Source organism: Oncorhynchus keta, chromosome 20, assembly GCF_023373465.1.
Source record: "Oncorhynchus keta strain PuntledgeMale-10-30-2019 chromosome 20, Oket_V2, whole genome shotgun sequence".
Lineage (NCBI taxonomy): Eukaryota > Metazoa > Chordata > Actinopteri > Salmoniformes > Salmonidae > Oncorhynchus > Oncorhynchus keta.
In genome coordinates this window covers 39,795,048-39,814,716 of record NC_068440.1, presented here as the reverse complement: position 1 = coordinate 39,814,716, position 19,669 = coordinate 39,795,048, and the positions used below count along the sequence as shown (strand labels likewise).

At 43.7% G+C, this 19,669-nt stretch overlaps 6 non-coding genes across 6 annotated transcripts; all 6 read left to right on the top strand.

The window, feature by feature from the left end:
• The first annotated feature begins 15,994 nt into the window (after window positions 1-15,994).
• trnay-gua (transfer RNA tyrosine (anticodon GUA)) lies at window positions 15,995-16,082 on the top strand. Its single transcript is given in 2 exon segments — window positions 15,995-16,031; window positions 16,047-16,082. It is a non-coding gene; the product is annotated as a tRNA-Tyr (tRNA).
• Window positions 16,083-16,650: 568 nt separating this feature from the next.
• Window positions 16,651-16,738, top strand: trnay-gua (transfer RNA tyrosine (anticodon GUA)). The gene is given in 2 exon segments: window positions 16,651-16,687; window positions 16,703-16,738. It is a non-coding gene; the product is annotated as a tRNA-Tyr (tRNA).
• Window positions 16,739-17,308: 570 nt separating this feature from the next.
• On the top strand, window positions 17,309-17,396 carry trnay-gua (transfer RNA tyrosine (anticodon GUA)). Its single transcript is given in 2 exon segments — window positions 17,309-17,345; window positions 17,361-17,396. It is a non-coding gene; the product is annotated as a tRNA-Tyr (tRNA).
• Window positions 17,397-17,965: 569 nt separating this feature from the next.
• trnay-gua (transfer RNA tyrosine (anticodon GUA)) lies at window positions 17,966-18,053 on the top strand. Its single transcript is given in 2 exon segments — window positions 17,966-18,002; window positions 18,018-18,053. It is a non-coding gene; the product is annotated as a tRNA-Tyr (tRNA).
• Window positions 18,054-18,621: 568 nt separating this feature from the next.
• trnay-gua (transfer RNA tyrosine (anticodon GUA)) lies at window positions 18,622-18,709 on the top strand. The gene is given in 2 exon segments: window positions 18,622-18,658; window positions 18,674-18,709. It is a non-coding gene; the product is annotated as a tRNA-Tyr (tRNA).
• A 569-nt stretch (window positions 18,710-19,278) lies between these two features.
• Window positions 19,279-19,366, top strand: trnay-gua (transfer RNA tyrosine (anticodon GUA)). The gene is given in 2 exon segments: window positions 19,279-19,315; window positions 19,331-19,366. It is a non-coding gene; the product is annotated as a tRNA-Tyr (tRNA).
• Window positions 19,367-19,669: the final 303 nt, after the last annotated feature.

The window sequence follows — 19,669 nt, the reverse complement described above, 5'->3', positions numbered from 1 at the left end:
ACATGGTTTGGGAATGTCCTGGTGTGTCCCAGGTCTGGTCACATGTTTTGGGAATGTCCTGTTGTGTCCCAGGTCTGGTAACATGGGTTGGGAATGTCCTGTGGTGTCCCAGGTCTGGTCACATGGGTTGGGAAAGTCCTGTTGTGTCCCAGGTCTGGTCACATGGTTTGGGAATGTCCTGTTGTGTCCCAGGTCTGGTCACATGGTTTGGGAATGTCCTGTTGTGTCCCAGGTCTGGTCACATGGTTTGGGAATGTCCCGTGGCGTCCGATTCTAGTGAAATGTTTCAGATTTCCTTACAACAAGTATGGGTTTCCCTGTCAACAAAGACCCACTTTTATTTTGCTGAATGGTGACTCTTCATTTGTGTTACAACTGGTTCCTAAAAGAATAAGTTATGCAGGGTTAACATCAGCAAAAAGATTATCCTTCATGCTCTGATTACCTATACAATCCTCTCGCCTTCAAACATGCTTATCATGTTTTCCAGTTGAGGCATGGAATATATATAATGTATATAATATATATATAATGTAAAACTCTATCAGATATCAACAACTCTTAACCAAGCTATGGACCGACATGGTTAGGGGAGTGATGGGATGCCATTTTCTTTTCTGAGAATAGTATAGAATACGTTTTATTGTAAACCCTACTTCCTTTCTGTAAATGTCATATTGTGCACTCAAATAATTGACTCCTGAGAGTATGTAAATAGTTGTATTGTATGTTAGTGTTGTCACGTCGGCTAGTATTTGTAATGTAATCCTACCTTGTGTGTTGTATATTGTAAAATAAAAATAAAACGTTGATTACAACAACAACAACAACAAGTTGTAAGCTAACAGTTCGTCCAGGGATTCTAAAAGATCATTTGGAGATTGGACGATGGTTATCTAAGTCAGAAGGATATCCTTCTCTATGTAAGGGGAGGAAATGTGACTCTTTCCAGATCCTAAGGAGAACACCAGAAACTATTGTCCAATTAAAGATGTAGGTCAACAGTTCTGCAATTAGAGGGTCAGAGAACTGCAGTAAGGAGGAATTCATTGAATCAGCCCCTATGGATTTTTAAAAACGTCATTATTTAGCAAAGACAACAAACAGTTCAAATGAAAATAAAGTCTGTGACTCTATTAGTGCAACATTCTCTACACTCTGTTCTGAAGAGACTATAGGACTACCTCTAGTGGTATGTTCTGAGGAGACTAGAGGACTACCTCTAGTGGTATGTTCTGAGGAGACTAGAGGGCTACCTCTAGTGGTATGTTCTGATGAGACTAGAGGACTACCTCTAGTGGTATGTTCTGAGGAGACTAGAGGGCTACCTCTAGTGGGTTCTGAGGAGACTAGAGGTACCTCTGTTCTGATGAGACTAGAGGGACTACCTCTAGTGGTATGTTCTGAGGAGACTAGAGGACTACCTCTAGTGGTATGTTCTGAGGAGACTAGAGGACTACCTCTAGTGGTATGTTCTGAGAGAGACTATGTTCTGAGGAGACTATAGGACTACCTCTAGTGGTATGTTCGGAGGAGACTAGAGGACTACCTCTAGTGGTATGTTCTGATGAGACTAGAGGGCTACCTCTAGTGGTATGTTCTGAAGAGACTATAGGACTACCTCTAGTGGTATGTTCTGAGGAGACTAGAGGACTACCTCTAGTGGTATGTTCTGAGGAGACTAGAGGGCTACCTCTAGTGGTATGTTCTGAGGAGACTAGAGGACTACCTCTAGTGGTATGTTCTGATGAGACTAGAGGACTACCTCTAGTGGTATGTTCTGAGGAGACTAGAGGACTACCTCTAGTTGGCTGGATTACCACCAATCTCAGATACACAATTCAAGAAATGTCGCTTTTGTTTTTCTAACCAGAGAATAGACATCTATTTCTCAAATATCTAAAGGACTGCCAAACAGAAGTAGAAGTAGTCAGTCCAGCCTTCGTCCAAGCTAAATGTCTTTCCTGTCATTTCAAAGCCAACTCATGCGCGAACCTGTTACGCGGAGTGGAACAGGGAAACCCAAGAGCAGACTCAGACGAGGAGACTGGGATGAACTAACCAAGCTATTATTGAAACGCAGGGGGAAGATGGAGCGCAGGCCAGGGAAGCTTGTGCAGGTTGCTGGAAACCAGGTGCGGAGGCTGAGGCTGGAGGGAGAGGGGTTGAGACAGGGTAAGCAGGTCCGGAGGGGAATCCAAGTGAGCAGTAGAGTGGGGAATCCAGGACAGAGTAGCAGGATGAGGAGACGTGGGACTGGAGACAGGGACCAGAGTCAGAGCAGACAGAACTGTAGAGGAGAGGAAAACAGCGTCAGGTGAGGAAACCAGGCACAACAGGATAACCGGCTCTAAATAGTAACAAACGGCTAGAAACGTAGGCTGGCTGAGCAGAGATTACAATCTGACCATGTGGAAGTGTCAGGACTGAGTATTTGTAGAGGTCTTGATTATGGAACAGGTTGCAGCTGGTGAGGATCTGTTCTCTTACTGCAGCACACCTGTCTCTGCCCACACAATCACACACACAAAGAGAGAGAGGGAGGGGAAGAGAGAGAAAGCATTGGGTGAGTGGTGGCAGGTTACGGAGACGCAGGATGAGCAGTAGAGGGCGTGGCGGGAGCAGATGTAACAGAAACCAAGGATTAGATACTGTATGTCTTTCACTCTTAGAATTTTGTATGTCACATGTTTATCTGCAACGGTTAAACAGGGAAATAAAGATCTGATTCAGCGATAGTTAACGCAACGCACCAGTCACTCATCCCCAGCTCAGACAAAAAATGGTGGTCATTAAAACCCCGGAAGAATATACAGTATATGGAGATAGTTTAGTGCCAAAAAATAAGGGGTTAAATACATGTTTAGAAAAATTACAAATGTTTTCCTGATCTTTCAGATATAGGACACTTCAGAACAAACCTCGTTATGTATCTGTTGTTCCATGTAGTAAATCTGTTATTCACTGAACTTGTATGGGCCAGTTGCAGTAAGGCCAAATTCATTGTTTCACCAACAACAAAAACATGTACTTTTTGATACTTCGAAATCAAAGAACTAAATGATCCTTGGATTGACCTTAGAACAATTTAATACGTTTTCTTAGTAGAACCCCCACACACACACACACACACACACACACACACACACACACACACACACAGACACAGACACAGTTATGCAGGCAACAGGACAATGGTCACTGAACTCACTGGCAAATATCCCATTAGCTGTGAACTACTTCATGAGGGGTATTTGTTAGAATAATATCTAAGAGAGTAGAGTTTTCAGGCTGTTTAAAGTTTTGGGGGCAAATTGGATTAGTTATCAGCTGCGTTAGAATTGGCTCAATACAAATATAATTCAGCCTTTCAGATACTGGCATCAACCAATCTACATTAAGATCCCACCCCAATATTAATAATTCGTATTTAGCATAGTTAGACAGCAGAGCACATGTGAAGGACAATGGTGAGAGGAATCACATCATCAAGCCAGTCATCTCTCTACCTCACCCTCATCACATCATCAAGCCAGTCATCTCTCTACCGCCCCTCATCACATCATCAAGCCAGTCATCTCTCTACCACCAGTCATCACATCATCAAGCCAGTCATCTCTCTACCACCAGTCATCACATCATCAAGCCAGTCATCTCTCTACCACCAGCCATCACATCATCAAGCCAGTCATCTCTCTACCACCAGTCATCACATCATCAAGCCAGTCATCTCTCTACCTCCCCTCATCACATCATCAAGCCAGTCATCTCTCTACCACCAGTCACCACATCATCAAGCCAGTCATCTCTCTACCTCACCCTCATCACATCATCAAGCCAGTCATCTCTCTACCTCACCCTCATCACATCATCAAGCCAGTCATCTCTCTACCACAAGCCATCACATCATCAAGCCAGTCATCTCTCTACCTCACCTCATCACATCATCAAGCCAGTCATCTCTCTACCACCAGTCATCACATCATCAAGCCAGTCATCTCTCTACCACCAGCCATCACATCATCAAGCCAGTCATCTCTCTACCACCAGTCATCACATCATCAAGCCAGTCATCTCTCTACCACCAGCCATCACATCATCAAGCCAGTCATCTCTCTACCACCAGTCATCACATCATCAAGCCAGTCATCTCTCTACCACCAGTCATCACATCATCAAGCCAGTCATCTCTCTACCACCAGTCATCACATCATCAAGCCAGTCATCTCTCTACCACCCCTCATCACATCATCAAGCCAGTCATCTCTCTACCACCGTCTCACATCATCAAGCCAGTGATCTCTCTACCACCAGTCATCACATCATCAAGCCAGTCATCTCTCCAATGCTCCTCTATCCATGTACATGTAAAGCTAAGTAGAGGTGTAAATTCCTCAAAGTTGGACTGAAAGGAACAATAGTGTCAATGTTTTTCAGCCAGCATAACAAAGGCAATACAGAACTCTCTCTCTCTCTCTCTCTCTCTCTCTGTTCCTTTCTCTCTCTCTCTCTCTCTCTCCCTATCTCTCTCTCTCTCTGTCTCTCTCTCTCCCTCTCGCTCTCTCCCTGTCACTCTCTCTCTCTCCCTCTCTCTCTCTCTCTCCCCTCCCTCTCTCTCTCTCTCTCTCTCTCTCTCTCTCTCTCTCTCTCTCTCTCTCTCTCTCTCTCTCTCTCTCGAGCAGGGAAGTACCCCATCTGTTGTACTGAATGTGCAGCCAATTTAAAGAATAAATATAACATGTGTCAAGGGAATGTTCTGCTGTCAAAGCAGCGCCTCTCTTCACTTCATTCTGTCCTCTATTCTCTCATCCATTTTTTTCTCTGCATCCCAAATTGCACCCTTTTCCCTATGTCACGCCCTACTTTTGACCAGGGCCTATAGGATAGTGCACTACAAAGGGAATAGGGTGCCATGTGGCAGTGAGAGCAGTGTTAGACTGAACAGTTTGACTGATGAGAGGGGTAAGTGGTGGAGATGCCCGGGTACAAGGAACTTAGTGCTAGTGGGGTGTGTGTGTTACCTAACCCCCTAACGAGGGCTAGGTAGGTGCTAAGTGGAGGAGAGAGGTCAAGGCCCACGAGAAGGAAGGGAGGGAAGAAGTGGAATAACAGAAGAACAGGAGAGGAAAGAAGTGGAATAACAGAAGAACAGGAGAGGGAAGAAGTGGAACAACAGAAGAACAGGAGAGGGAAGAAGTAGAACAACAGAAGAACAGGAGAGGAAAGAAGTAGAACAACAGAAGAACAGGAGAGGAAAGAAGTGGAACAACAGAAGAACAGGAGAGGGAAGAAGTGGAACAGAAGAACAGGAGAGGAAAGAAGTGGAATAACAGAAGAACAGGAGAGGAAGAAGTGGAACAACAGAAGAACAGGAGAGGGAAGAAGTAGAACAACAGAAGAACAGGAGAGGGAAGAAGTGGAACAACAGAAGAACAGGAGAGGAAGAAGTGGAACAACAGAAGAACAGGAGAGGGAAGAAGTGGAACAACAGAAGAACAGGAGAGGAAAGAAGTAGAACAACAGAAGAACAGGAGAGGGAAGAAGTGGAATAACAGAAGAACAGGAGAGGGAGAAGGAACAACAGAAGAACAGGAGAGGAAAGAAGTAGAACAACAGAAGAACAGGAGAGGGAAGAAGTAGAACAACAGAAGAACAGGAGAGGAAAGAAGTGGAATAACAGAAGAACAGGAGAGGAAAGAAGTGGAACAACAGAAGAACAGGAAGGGAAGAAGTGGAACAGAAGAACAGGAGAGGAAAGAAGTAGAACAACAGAAGAACAGGAGAGGAAAGAAGTAGAACAACAGAAGAACAGGAGAGGAAAGAAGTAGAACAACAGAAGAACAGGAGAGGGAAGAAGTGGAATAACAGAAGAACAGGAGAGGAAAGAAGTGGAACAACAGAAGAACAGGAGAGGGAAGAAGTGGAACAACAGAAGAACAGGAGAGGGAAGAAGTGGAATAACAGAAGAACAGGAGAGGGAAGAAGTGGAACAACAGAAGAACAGGAGAGGAAAGAAGTGGAACAACAGAAGAACAGGAGAGGGAAGAAGTGGAATAACAGAAGAACAGGAGAGGAAAGAAGTGGAACAACAGAAGAACAGGAGAGGGAAGAAGTGGAATAACAGAAGAACAGGAGAGGAAAGAAGTGGAACAACAGAAGAACAGGAGAGGGAAGAAGTGGAATAACAGAAGAACAGGAGAGGAAAGAAGTGGAACAACAGAAGAACAGGAGAGGGAAGAAGTGGAATAACAGAAGAACAGGAGAGGAAAGAAGTAGAACAACAGAAGAACAGGAGAGGAAAGAAGTAGAACAACAGAAGAACAGGAGAGGAAAGAAGTAGAACAACAGAAGAACAGGAGAGGGAAGAAGTGGAATAACAGAAGAACAGGAGAGGAAAGAAGTGGAACAACAGAAGAACAGGAGAGGGAAGAAGTGGAACAACAGAAGAACAGGAGAGGGAAGAAGTGGAATAACAGAAGAACAGGAGAGGGAAGAAGTGGAACAACAGAAGAACAGGAGAGGAAAGAAGTGGAACAACAGAAGAACAGGAGAGGGAAGAAGTGGAATAACAGAAGAACAGGAGAGGGAAGAAGTGGAATAACAGAAGAACAGGAGAGGGAAGAAGTGGAATAACAGAAGAACAGGAGAGGAAAGAAGTGGAACAACAGAAGAACAGGAGAGGGAAGAAGTGGAATAACAGAAGAACAGGAGAGGAAAGAAGTGGAACAACAGAAGAACAGGAGAGGGAAGAAGTGGAATAACAGAAGAACTCAGGAGAGGAAAGAAGTGGAACAACAGAAGAACAGGAGAGGGAAGAAGTGGAATAACAGAAGAACAGGAGAGGAAAGAAGTGGAACAACAGAAGAACAGGAGAGGGAAGAAGTGGAATAACAGAAGAACAGGAGAGGAAAGAAGTGGAACAACAGAAGAACAGGAGAGGGAAGAAGTGGAATAACAGAAGAACAGGAGAGGAAAGAAGTAGAACAACAGAAGAACAGGAGAGGAAAGAAGTAGAACAACAGAAGAACAGGAGAGGAAAGAAGTAGAACAACAGAAGAACAGGAGAGGGAAGAAGTGGAATAACAGAAGAACAGGAGAGGGAAGAAGTGGAATAACAGAAGAACAGGAGAGGGAAGAAGTGGAATAACAGAAGAACAGGAGAGGGAAGAAGTGGAATAACAGAAGAACAGGAGAGGAAAGAAGTGGAACAACAGAAGAACAGGAGAGGGAAGAAGTGGAATAACAGAAGAACAGGAGAGGAAAGAAGTGGAACAACAGAAGAACAGGAGAGGGAAGAAGTGGAATAACAGAAGAACAGGAGAGGAAAGAAGTAGAACAACAGTAGAACAGGAGAGGGAAGAAGTGGAACAACAGAAGAACAGGAGAGGGAAGAAGTGGAATAACAGAAGAACAGGAGAGGAAAGAAGTGGAACAACAGAAGAACAGGAGAGGGAAGAAGTGGAATAACAGAAGAACAGGAGAGGAAAGAAGTGGAACAACAGAAGAACAGGAGAGGGAAGAAGTGGAATAACAGAAGAACAGGAGAGGAAAGAAGTAGAACAACAGAAGAACAGGAGAGGAAAGAAGTAGAACAACAGAAGAACAGGAGAGGGAAGAAGTGGAATAACAGAAGAACAGGAGAGGAAAGAAGTAGAACAACAGAAGAACAGGAGAGGAAAGAAGTAGAACAACAGAAGAACAGGAGAGGGAAGAAGTGGAACAACAGAAGAACAGGAGAGGAAAGAAGTGGAATAACAGAAGAACAGGAGAGGAAAGAAGTAGAACAACAGAAGAACAGGAGAGGGAAGAAGTGGAACAACAGAAGAACAGGAGAGGGAAGAAGTAGAACAACAGAAGAACAGGAGAGGGAAGAAGTGGAACAACAGAAGAACAGGAGAGGAAAGAAGTAGAACAACAGAAGAACAGGAGAGGAAAGAAGTGGAACAACAGAAGAACAGGAGAGGGAAGAAGTGGAACAACAGAAGAACAGGAGAGGGAAGAAGTGGAACAACAGAAGAACAGGAGAGGAAGAAGTGGAATAACAGAAGAACAGGAGAGGGAAGAAGTGGAACAACAGAAGAACAGGAGAGGAAAGAAGTAGAATAACAGAAGAACAGGAGAGGGAAGAAGTGGAATAACAGAAGAACAGGAGAGGGAAGAAGTGGAACAACAGAAGAACAGGAGAGGGAAGAAGTAGAACAACAGAAGAACAGGAGAGGAAAGAAGTAGAACAACAGAAGAACAGGAGAGGAAAGAAGTGGAACAACAGAAGAACAGGAGAGGGAAGAAGTGGAACAACAGAAGAACAGGAGAGGGAAGAAGTGGAACAACAGAAGAACAGGAGAGGGAAGAAGTGGAACAACAGAAGAACAGGAGAGGGAAGAAGTAGAACAACAGAAGAACAGGAGAGGGAAGAAGTAGAACAACAGAAGAACAGGAGAGGGAAGAAGTAGAACAACAGAAGAACAGGAGAGGAAAGAAGTAGAACAACAGAAGAACAGGAGAGGGAAGAAGTAGAACAACAGAAGAACAGGAGAGGAAAGAAGTGGAACAACAGAAGAACAGGAGAGGGAAGAAGTGGAATAACAGAAGAACAGGAGAGGAAAGAAGTGGAACAACAGAAGAACAGGAGAGGGAAGAAGTGGAATAACAGAAGAACAGGAGAGGAAAGAAGTGGAACAACAGAAGAACAGGAGAGGGAAGAAGTGGAATAACAGAAGAACAGGAGAGGAAAGAAGTGGAACAACAGAAGAACAGGAGAGGGAAGAAGTGGAACAACAGAAGAACAGGAGAGGGAAGAAGTGGAATAACAGAAGAACAGGAGAGGAAAGAAGTGGAACAACAGAAGAACAGGAGAGGAAAGAAGTGGAACAACAGAAGAACAGGAGAGGGAAGAAGTGGAACAACAGAAGAACAGGAGAGGGAAGAAGTAGAACAACAGAAGAACAGGAGAGGGAAGAAGTAGAACAACAGAAGAACAGGAGAGGGAAGAAGTGGAACAACAGAAGAACAGGAGAGGAAAGAAGTAGAACAACAGAAGAACAGGAGAGGGAAGAAGTGGAACAACAGAAGAACAGGAGAGGGAAGAAGTAGAACAACAGAAGAACAGGAGAGGGAAGAAGTGGAACAACAGAAGAACAGGAGAGGAAAGAAGTGGAACAACAGAAGAACAGGAGAGGGAAGAAGTAGAACAACAGAAGAACAGGAGAGGGAAGAAGTGGAACAACAGAAGAACAGGAGAGGAAAGAAGTGGAACAACAGAAGAACAGGAGAGGGAAGAAGTAGAACAACAGAAGAACAGGAGAGGGAAGAAGTAGAACAACAGAAGAACAGGAGAGGAAAGAAGTGGAACAACAGAAGAACAGGAGAGGGAAGAAGTAGAACAACAGAAGAACAGGAGAGGGAAGAAGTGGAATAACAGAAGAACAGGAGAGGGAAGAAGTAGAACAACAGAAGAACAGGAGAGGAAAGAAGTAGAACAACAGAAGAACAGGAGAGGGAAGAAGTAGAACAACAGAAGAACAGGAGAGGGAAGAAGTAGAACAACAGAAGAACAGGAGAGGGAAGAAGTGGAATAACAGAAGAACAGGAGAGGGAAGAAGTAGAACAACAGAAGAACAGGAGAGGAAAGAAGTGGAACAACAGAAGAACAGGAGAGGGAAGAAGTAGAACAACAGAAGAACAGGAGAGGGAAGAAGTGGAATAACAGAAGAACAGGAGAGGGAAGAAGTGGAATAACAGAAGAACAGGAGAGGGAAGAAGTGGAATAACAGAAGAACAGGAGAGGGAAGAAGTGGAATAACAGAAGAACAGGAGAGGAAAGAAGTAGAACAACAGAAGAACAGGAGAGGGAAGAAGTGGAATAACAGAAGAACAGGAGAGGAAAGAAGTGGAATAACAGAAGAACAGGAGAGGGAAGAAGTAGAACAACAGAAGAACAGGAGAGGAAAGAAGTAGAACAACAGAAGAACAGGAGAGGGAAGAAGTGGAATAACAGAAGAACAGGAGAGGGAAGAAGTAGAACAACAGAAGAACAGGAGAGGGAAGAAGTGGAACAACAGAAGAACAGGAGAGGAAAGAAGTGGAATAACAGAAGAACAGGAGAGGGAAGAAGTGGAACAACAGAAGAACAGGAGAGGAAAGAAGTAGAACAACAGAAGAACAGGAGAGGGAAGAAGTGGAACAACAGAAGAACAGGAGAGGAAAGAAGTGGAATAACAGAAGAACAGGAGAGGAAAGAAGTAGAACAACAGAAGAACAGGAGAGGGAAGAAGTGGAACAACAGAAGAACAGGAGAGGGAAGAAGTGGAACAACAGAAGAACAGGAGAGGAAAGAAGTGGAACAACAGAAGAACAGGAGAGGAAAGAAGTGGAATAACAGTAAGCTTCTCTTGAGAGCCAGGTCTGCCTACGGCGGCCTTTCTCAATAGCAAGGCTATGCTCACTGAGTCTGTACATAGGCAAAACTTAATTACTTGACACGTTGCAAAGATTTAACAAAATAACCTTTTTATCTTTTTGTTTACTCATGATTTGGTTACGTCTAATTGTGTTGCTGTCCTGGGGCTCTGTGGGGTGTGTTTGTGAACAGAGCCGCAGGACAAGCTTGCTTAGGGAGCTCTTCTCCAGGTTCATCTCTCTGTAGGTGATGGAAGGTATAGGTGGGTGTAAAATGTATGAATCTCAAGGATCGGCATCCCGTCAACGGGACAGTTGTGACTCATTCAGCATGTGATGTCAAGATCGTAGATTTAGAGTAACAACAAATGTCGGGCAGGCCATCACTTGAGCGACTGAATCCTTGTCAAATATGCCCCAATAAGGGTCAAACAAAGCTAGCTAGATAGCCAATGATCTGGGCTTTACGGGAGGAAACCATGTCGGAAAATGTAGCTACTAACCTTGTACGACAGCATGCCTTTTCATTTTGGACAAAAAAAATATAAGGATATTCAGAGTTATGAAGTTATTAAAGCTGGTTGTTTTGCAAATGTTGAACTAATACTTGGAAAGCTAAATCAAAGTACAAGTATACATATTTGACGATATTCTTGCAGAAAATTGGAACATGAATGCGAATGTCTCCTTCACGATTTGCCCAAATGTACATTGGGACTTCACACTAAAAGTCATAGTCCAAATAATCCATCTGAAACTTTGCACTGCTGCCATCTTCTGGACACTATTGGAATTACAACCAGAGTGATGGCTAGAACAGAGACCTTTCTCTTGCATTTCGAAGATGGTGGTACAAAAAAACACTGGTTAGTTTTTTCTTTGTTTTTTTTCTTTGTATTTTCTTCTACCAGAGATATTGTGTTATATATAGATATGGGTATGTCATATAGGTGAAAATTGAAAAATAATTGTGTGTGTGTGAGAGAGAGAGAGAGAGAGAGAGAGAGAGAGAGAGAGAGAGAGAGAGAGAGAGAGAGAGAGAGAGAGAGAGAAAGAGAGGGAGAGAGAGAAAGAGAGAAAGAGAGAGAGAGAGAGAGAGAGAGAGAGAGAGAGAGAGAGAGAGAGAGAGAGGGAGAGAGAGAGAGAGAGAGAGAGAGAGAGAGAGAGAGAGAGAGAGAGAGAGAGAGAGAGAGAGAGAGAGAGAGAGAGAGAGAGAGAGGGAGAGAGAGAAAGAGAGGAGAGAGGAGATACAGAGAGAGAGAGAGAGAAGAGGAGATACAGAGGAGATACAGATAGCGAAGGAGAGAGAGAGAGATGAGAGAAAGTGAGAGAGTCAGTGTTTGTGTGTGAGAAAGAGATAAAGAGAAAGAGAGAGAGGAGATAAATGCAGAGCAGAATTAGGCCGATACCTGCTAATGATCAAAATCCAGAAAGATAACTTCTTAGTATTCTCTCTGGACTAGGTGAAGGGTGATTCATTAATTCCCTCTGAAGATCCCTTTATCTTTCTGGCAAAAGGCATGCGGGTGGGTGTGTGTCTATGTGTGTGTGTGTGTGTGTGTGTGTGTGTGTGTGTGTGTGTGTGTGTGTGTGTGTGTGTGTGTGTGTGTGTGTGTGTGTGTGTGTGTGTGTGTGTGTGTGTGTGTGTGTGTGTGTGTGTGTGTGTGTGTGTGTTTGTGTGTGTGTGTGTGTGTGTGTGTGTGTGTGTGTGTGTGTGTGTCTGTGTGTGTGTTCGTGTGTGTGTTTCTACTGCATTATTTATGATTTTCCTGTGCCATTATCGCCCTCCACACACCACTTCTAAACCACCACACACACATTACTGACAGAGATAGCGGAATGTGTGAGGTGTGAGATGTGACACAGAGAAAAGAGAGAGACAGAGAGAGAGAGAGTGACAGGGAGAGAGAGAGAGAGAGAGAGAGAGAGAGAGAGAGAGAGAGAGAGAGAGAGAGAGAGAGAGAGAGAGAGAGAGAGAGAGAGAGAGAGAGAGAGAGAGAGAGAGAGAGAGAGAGAGAGAGAGAGAGAGAGAGAGAGAGAGAGAGAGAGAGAGAGAGAGAGAGAGAGAGAGAGAGAGAGAGTGAGTGACAGGGAGAGAGTGACAGGGAGAGAGAGTGAGTTTTTCACTCATCATACAGAATGGATGAGACAGTACACAATTGTGCATCATTTGGGTACCCATTTTTGCTTGTGAGTACTACTTTCAAAAACAACAAAAATTATAGAAAACCTTTCACTTTATTAGGAAGCTCCTCTGTACGGTGGAATAATTTAAGGAGCTAATGGTACAACTATGTAGATTTCACAGGTTAGAAAAAGGAATTGAAAGGATATAGAATATAAACTATTTCGGCTTTCGAACCAGTTCAGAACTTCATCATGCTGGTCAGAAAACAGTGGAACGGAATGAAGAATATAGTTGCTCTGTTCACGGTGAAGCGATCCAACCGCTGAATCCTTGCAACGTATGTCACACGTGCTTAACATTACTGTCCACATGAGAACACGAAGTGGCCTTTGAATATGTTAGTGGTTTCTGCTGCTTCATCGCGATATGGAGCGGAGCACTGTTCCAGTGAATGTTTAGCTTGACCTCGTGTAAGACAAAAGCTACTCAATCTGACAACATTAACGTTGCTTGCAGAGACACCTCAAACACACAAACATAACCACACACTCACACAGAGACACACGGGTGCATGCGTGAATGCCCACACACTGTGGAAATGTACACCTGATATGTCCACCACCTCTCACCCACTGTGTCGTATACAGAGTTTATGGGTATGATTGTCTGTACGGTAAATGTGTGTGTGTGTGTGTGTGTGTGTGTGTGTGTGTGTGTGTGTGTGTGTGTGTGTGTGTGTGTGTGTGTGTGTGTGTGTGTGTGTGTGTGTGTGTGTGTGTGTGTGTGGTGATTATTATCCTCTCTCCCTCAGTGCTGTGGTGTTTTGTCTCCCTGAGGCGATAATCATGATGCTAGGCTAAGCTGAGGTTGAAACACATGAACACACACACACACTCACACACACACAGCACATCTTCAGTGATGCCACCATAGAGCTGGTGGACACAAGCCGTAGCGGAACTATAGAACACTCGGAACACCACAACATTCTACACTACCTGACAATTCCAAATGCTCCTCTCAATGCCAATTCAGCCTTGCTTTGAATAAGAGTCGACATCACTACTTCCGAAGGCACGTTGAACTCAAACTTCACCATTGTGTCGTTGATTCACTGACTCATTGTATAACCGTTGAAAATAGAGGGAAATATTTGCGCCGGAATTTCATTTTCAAGATGAGCTTTTCAAGGCAACGTAGTAGCAAGTGTATCTACAACGTTGGAACAAAACAAGAAGTGAGTCACTCTCCGTTAGTGTCTCCATGCTTGTTATCATCGACTTCCAGGTTTGATGCTTTATCTAGCGAGCAACAGCTGGGATTCTATACCCTCAAGACTAGTTGATAACTTGATAAAAAAAATTGTTTTTGGATTTGGAGAACACGGCATGAGTCACCTGGCTGCGTGTGTCTCATTGCATGTTAAGAAGCTTCCAGTCAAACCTCGGGATACGTCACAAATGGCACCATGTTCCCTAATGCAACCCTATTCCCTATATAGTGCACTACTTTAGACCAGAGCCCTATAGAACACTATTCCCTATATAGTACACTACTTTAGACCAGAGCCCTATAACATCCTATTCCCTATATAGTGCACTACTTTAGACCAGAGCCCTATAACATCCTATTCCCTATATAGTGCACTACTTTAGACCAGAGCCCTATAGAACACTATTCCCTATATAGTGCACTACTTTAGACCAGAGCCCTATAACATCCTATTCCCTATATAGTGCACTACTTTAGACCAGAGCCCTATAGAACACTATTCCCTTTATAGTACACTACTTTTGACCAGGGCCCAGAGGCAGGCCCTTCCAGTCTCCGATGTTTTGGTGGGAGTATAATTTCCCCGAAAAAATAAAATGATTTTCTTTAAAATACTAGTTTTTTTTGTCATTGTTGTTCGGAACCCACTGCCCGCAAGTCATCTTCAAGTTCACCACACCCCACCACACCGTGTCTGTTGATATGCTATTTTTTCCAGAGCTAGCGCATGCCCGTTTGTGCCTTTTTCCCAGTCTTCCCTGTACAGAGTTTGAGCTCGCCTGGTATCCATCCTGGAGAGATGCAGTCAACGATGGTGTGTGTGTAGCTAGCTAGTTTATACGTACAGTGTCAACAATACTGTACAGAGTTTGAGCTCGCCTGGTATCCATCCTGGAGAGATGCAGTCAACGGTGGTGTGTGTGTAGCTAGCTAGTTTATACGTACAGTGTCAACAATACTGTACAGAGTTTGACCTGATAACACTTTTTTTAGCCTACGTCATGATCAATACGGGGTCTGATTGGCTGATACACAGTAGAGAAGAGGACGATTTCAAAAAATTATGTAACCTTTATTTAAATAGGCAAGTCAGTTAAGAATCCCTATCTGTAACAGGTTCATTAAGAACTCATTCTTAATTGCTATAACAGCCTACCAGGGAGGAGTGGGTTAACTGCCTTGTTCAGGGGCAGAACAACATATTTTTACCTTGTCAAGTCCGGGATTCAATACAGCAACCTTCCAGTTACTGGCCCAACGATCTAACCGCTAGGCTACAGGCTACCTGCTGGTTACTAGGCCAACGCTCTAACCACTAGGCTACCTGCCACCCCTGGGTTAGAGAAGAAAGACAGAGGTAAATTCTAATCAGTCAAATAAATTGAGTTAGCCAACTAGCAGATTTACATCAATCATCTGCATCAATGATCAGCTGATAGCCCACTATCTTTTCCCCAGGTCTTCAGGAGGCATTGTAACTAGCTTGTTTACAATTTGTGATGATGGGTGAGCAAATCAAAAAACAAAATGGAGGTGTAAAGTACTTTATTCATTTTGAGAGCATGGTCTCCTGAAAGGTCTGTGCACCACCCGGACCACAAGGAATATGGGTGCCTTTTGGGACAGAGGCCCAGTCAATGCAGAGATAAACTCTAACCTCTGATTAACCAGAAACCTGTCTGACTGTATAGTCTCTCTCTCTCTCTGTCTCTCTCTCTCCCTCCCTCTGTTTCTCTCCCTCTGTTTCTCTCTCTCTCTCTCTCTGTGTGTGCATTGATTTGTTCATTCATGTGTGTGTGTCTCTTTGTCTCTCTTTCTGTCTTTTTCTCTGTCTCTCTTTCTGTCTTTTTCTCTGCCTCTCTCTCTCTCTCTCTCTCTTTGTTTCTCTCTCTTTGTTTCTCTCTCTCTCTCAGTGCATTAATTTGTTCATTCATGTGTGTGTGTGTGTGTGTGTGTGTGTGTGTGTGTGTGTGTGTGTGTGTGTGTGTGTGTGTGTGTGTGTGTGTGTGTGTGTGTGTGTGTGTGTGTGTGTGTGTGTGTGTGTGTGTGTGTGTTTTTGTCTCTTTGTCTGGGTTAAAGTCGCGGAGTGTATTTGAAATTGCAACAATCCTTATGTCACTGGCTCACACTGGTTGACCAGCAGGGTCAGCTGAACTTCTTACCATCTAGGTCATGGCTTTTGCATTTATTTTTCTACCTTCGATAGCTCAGTTGGTAGAGCGGAGGACTGTAGGTGATAATTGTAGCAATCCTTAGGTCGCTGGTTCAAATCCGGCTCGAAGGATTGTATTTTATCTTGTGGCTTGCTCCAACGTTTGACAGCAGTGCACTTTGACTTGTGTTTGACAAACATATTATTTTTCCCTGAGATCGCAGAATTCATAACTTGTTGACCTTCCATAGGACAGTTGGTAAAGTCGCAGAGTGTATTTGAAATTGCAACAATCCTTATGTCACTGGCTCACACTGGCTCAAAGGAGGATAACTTTTTCAGCGGTTTTTGACAGCAGTGCACTTTAACTTGACAATCAAATCAATCAAATATTTTTATAAAGTCCTTCTTACATCAGCTGATGTCACAAAGTGCTGTACAGAAACCCAGCCTAAAACCCCAAACAGCAAGCAAAGCAGGTGTAGAAGCACGGTGGCTAGAAAAACTCCCTAGAAAGACCAAAACCTAGGAAAAAACCTAGAGAGGAACCAGGCTGTGAGGGGTGGCTAGTCATCGTCTGGCTGTTCCGGGTAGCGATTATAACAAAACATGGCCAAGATGTTCAAATGTTCATGGATGACCAGCAGGGTCAGCTGAACGTCTTACCATCTAGGTCATGGCTTTTGGAGGTACTTGTCCACCTTCGATAGCTCAGTTGGTAGAGCGGAGGACTGTAGGTGATAATTGTAGCAATCCTTAGGTCGCTGGTTCAAATCTGGCTCGAAGGATTGTATTTTATCTTGTGGCTTGCTCCAACTTTTGACAGCAGTGCACTTTGACTTGTGTTTGACAAACATATTATTTTTCCCTGAGATCGCCAAATTCATAACTTGTTGACCTTCCATAGGACAGTTGGTAAAGTCGCGGAGTGTATTTGAAATTGCAACAATCCTTATTGTCACTGGCTCACACTTGCTCAAAGGAGGATAACTTTTTCAGCGGTTTTTGACAGCAGTGCACTTTAACTTGACAATCAAATCAATCAAATATTTTTATAAAGTCCTTCTTACATCAGCTGATGTCACAAAGTGCTGTACAGAAACCCTTACTAAAACCCCAAATAGCAAGCAAAGCAGGTGTAGAAGCACGGTGGCTAGGAAAAACTCCCTAGAAAGACCAAAACCTAGGAAAAAACCTAGAGAGGAACCAGGCTGTGAGGGGTGGCTAGTCATCGTCTGGCTGTTCCGGGTAGCGATTATAACAAAACATGGCCAAGATGTTCAAATGTTCATGGATGACCAGCAGGGTCAGCTGAACGTCTTACCATCTAGGTCATGGCTTTTGGAGGTACTTGTCCACCTTCGATAGCTCAGTTGGTAGAGCGGAGGACTGTAGGTGATAATTGTAGCAATCCTTAGGTCGCTGGTTCAAATCCGGCTCGAAGGATTGTATTTTATCTTGTGGCTTGCTCCAACTTTTGACAGCAGTGCACTTTGACTTGTGTTTGACAAACATATTATTTTTCCCTGAGATCGCCGAATTCATAACTTGTTGACCTTCCATAGGACAGTTGGTAAAGTCGCGGAGTGTATTTGAAATTGCAACAATCCTTATGTCACTGGCTCACACTGGCTCAAAGGAGGATAACTTTTTCAGCGGTTTTTGACAGCAGTGCACTTTAACTTGACAATCAAATCAATCAAATATTTTTATAAAGTCCTTCTTACATCAGCTGATGTCACAAAGTGCTGTACAGAAACCCAGCCTAAAACCCCAAACAGCAAGCAAAGCAGGTGTAGAAGCACGGTGGCTAGGAAAAACTCCCTAGAAAGACCAAAACCTAGGAAAAAACCTAGAGAGGAACCAGGCTGTGAGGGGTGGCTAGTCATCGTCTGGCTGTTCCGGGTAGCGATTATAACAAAACATGGCCAAGATGTTCAAATGTTCATGGATGACCAGCAGGGTCAGCTGAACGTCTTACCATCTAGGTCATGGCTTTTGGAGGTACTTGTCCACCTTCGATAGCTCAGTTGGTAGAGCGGAGGACTGTAGGTGATAATTGTAGCAATCCTTAGGTCGCTGGTTCAAATCCGGCTCGAAGGATTGTATTTTATCTTGTGGCTTGCTCCAACTTTTGACAGCAGTGCACTTTGACTTGTGTTTGACAAACATATTATTTTTCCCTGAGATCGCCGAATTCATAACTTGTTGACCTTCCATAGGACAGTTGGTAAAGTCGCGGAGTGTATTTGAAATTGCAACAATCCTTATGTCACTGGCTCACACTGGCTCAAAGGAGGATAACTTTTTCAGCGGTTTTTGACAGCAGTGCACTTTAACTTGACAATCAAATCAATCAAATATTTTTATAAAGTCCTTCTTACATCAGCTGATGTCACAAAGTGCTGTACAGAAACCCAGCCTAAAACCCCAAACAGCAAGCAAAGCAGGTGTAGAAGCACGGTGGCTAGGAAAAACTCCCTAGAAAGACCAAAACCTAGGAAAAAACCTAGAGAGGAACCAGGCTGTGAGGGGTGGCTAGTCATCGTTTGGCTGTTCCGGGTAGCGATTATAACAAAACATGGCCAAGATGTTCAAATGTTCATGGATGACCAGCAGGGTCAGCTGAACGTCTTACCATCTAGGTCATGGCTTTTGAGGTACTTGTCCACCTTCGATAGCTCAGTTGGTAGAGCGGAGGACTGTAGGTGATAATTGTAGCAATCCTTAGGTCGCTGGTTCAAATCCGGCTCGAAGGATTGTATTTTATCTTGTGGCTTGCTCCAACTTTTGACAGCAGTGCACTTTGACTTGTGTTTGACAAACATATTATTTTTCCCTGAGATCGCCGAATTCATAACTTGTTGACCTTCCATAGGACAGTTGGTAAAGTCGCGGAGTGTATTTGAAATTGCAACAATCCTTATGTCACTGGCTCACACTTGCTCAAAGGAGGATAACTTTTTCAGCGGTTTTTGACAGCAGTGCACTTTAACTTGACAATCAAATCAATCAAATATTTTTATAAAGTCCTTCTTACATCAGCTGATGTCACAAAGTGCTGTACAGAAACCCAGCCTAAAACCCCAAATAGCAAGCAAAACAGGTGTAGAAGCACGGTGGCTAGGAAAAACTCCCTAGAAAGACCAAAACCTAGGAAAAAACCTAGAGAGGAACCAGGCTGTGAGGGGTGGCTAGTCATCGTTTGGCTGTTCCGGGTAGCGATTATAACAAAACATGGCCAAGATGTTCAAATGTTCATGGATGACCAGCAGGGTCAGCTGAACGTCTTACGATCTAGGTCATGGCTTTTACAGGTACTTGTCCACCTTCGATAGCTCAGTTGGTAGAGCGGAGGACTGTAGGTGATAATTGTAGCAATCCTTAGGTCGCTGGTTCAAATCCAGATCGAAGGATTGTATTTTATCTTGTGGCTTGCTCCAACGTTTGACAGCAGTGCACTTTTACTTGTGTTTGACAAACATATTATTTTTCCCTGAGATCGCCGAATTCAAAACTTGTTGACCTTCCATAGGACAGTTGGTAAAGTCGCGGAGTGTATTTGAAATTGCAACAATCCTTATGTCACTGGCTCACACTGCTCAAAGGAGGATAACTTTTTCAGCGGTTTTTGACAGCAGTGCACTTTAATTTGACAATCAAATCAATCAATATTTTTATAAAGTCCTTCTTACATCAGCTGATGTCACAGTGATAAT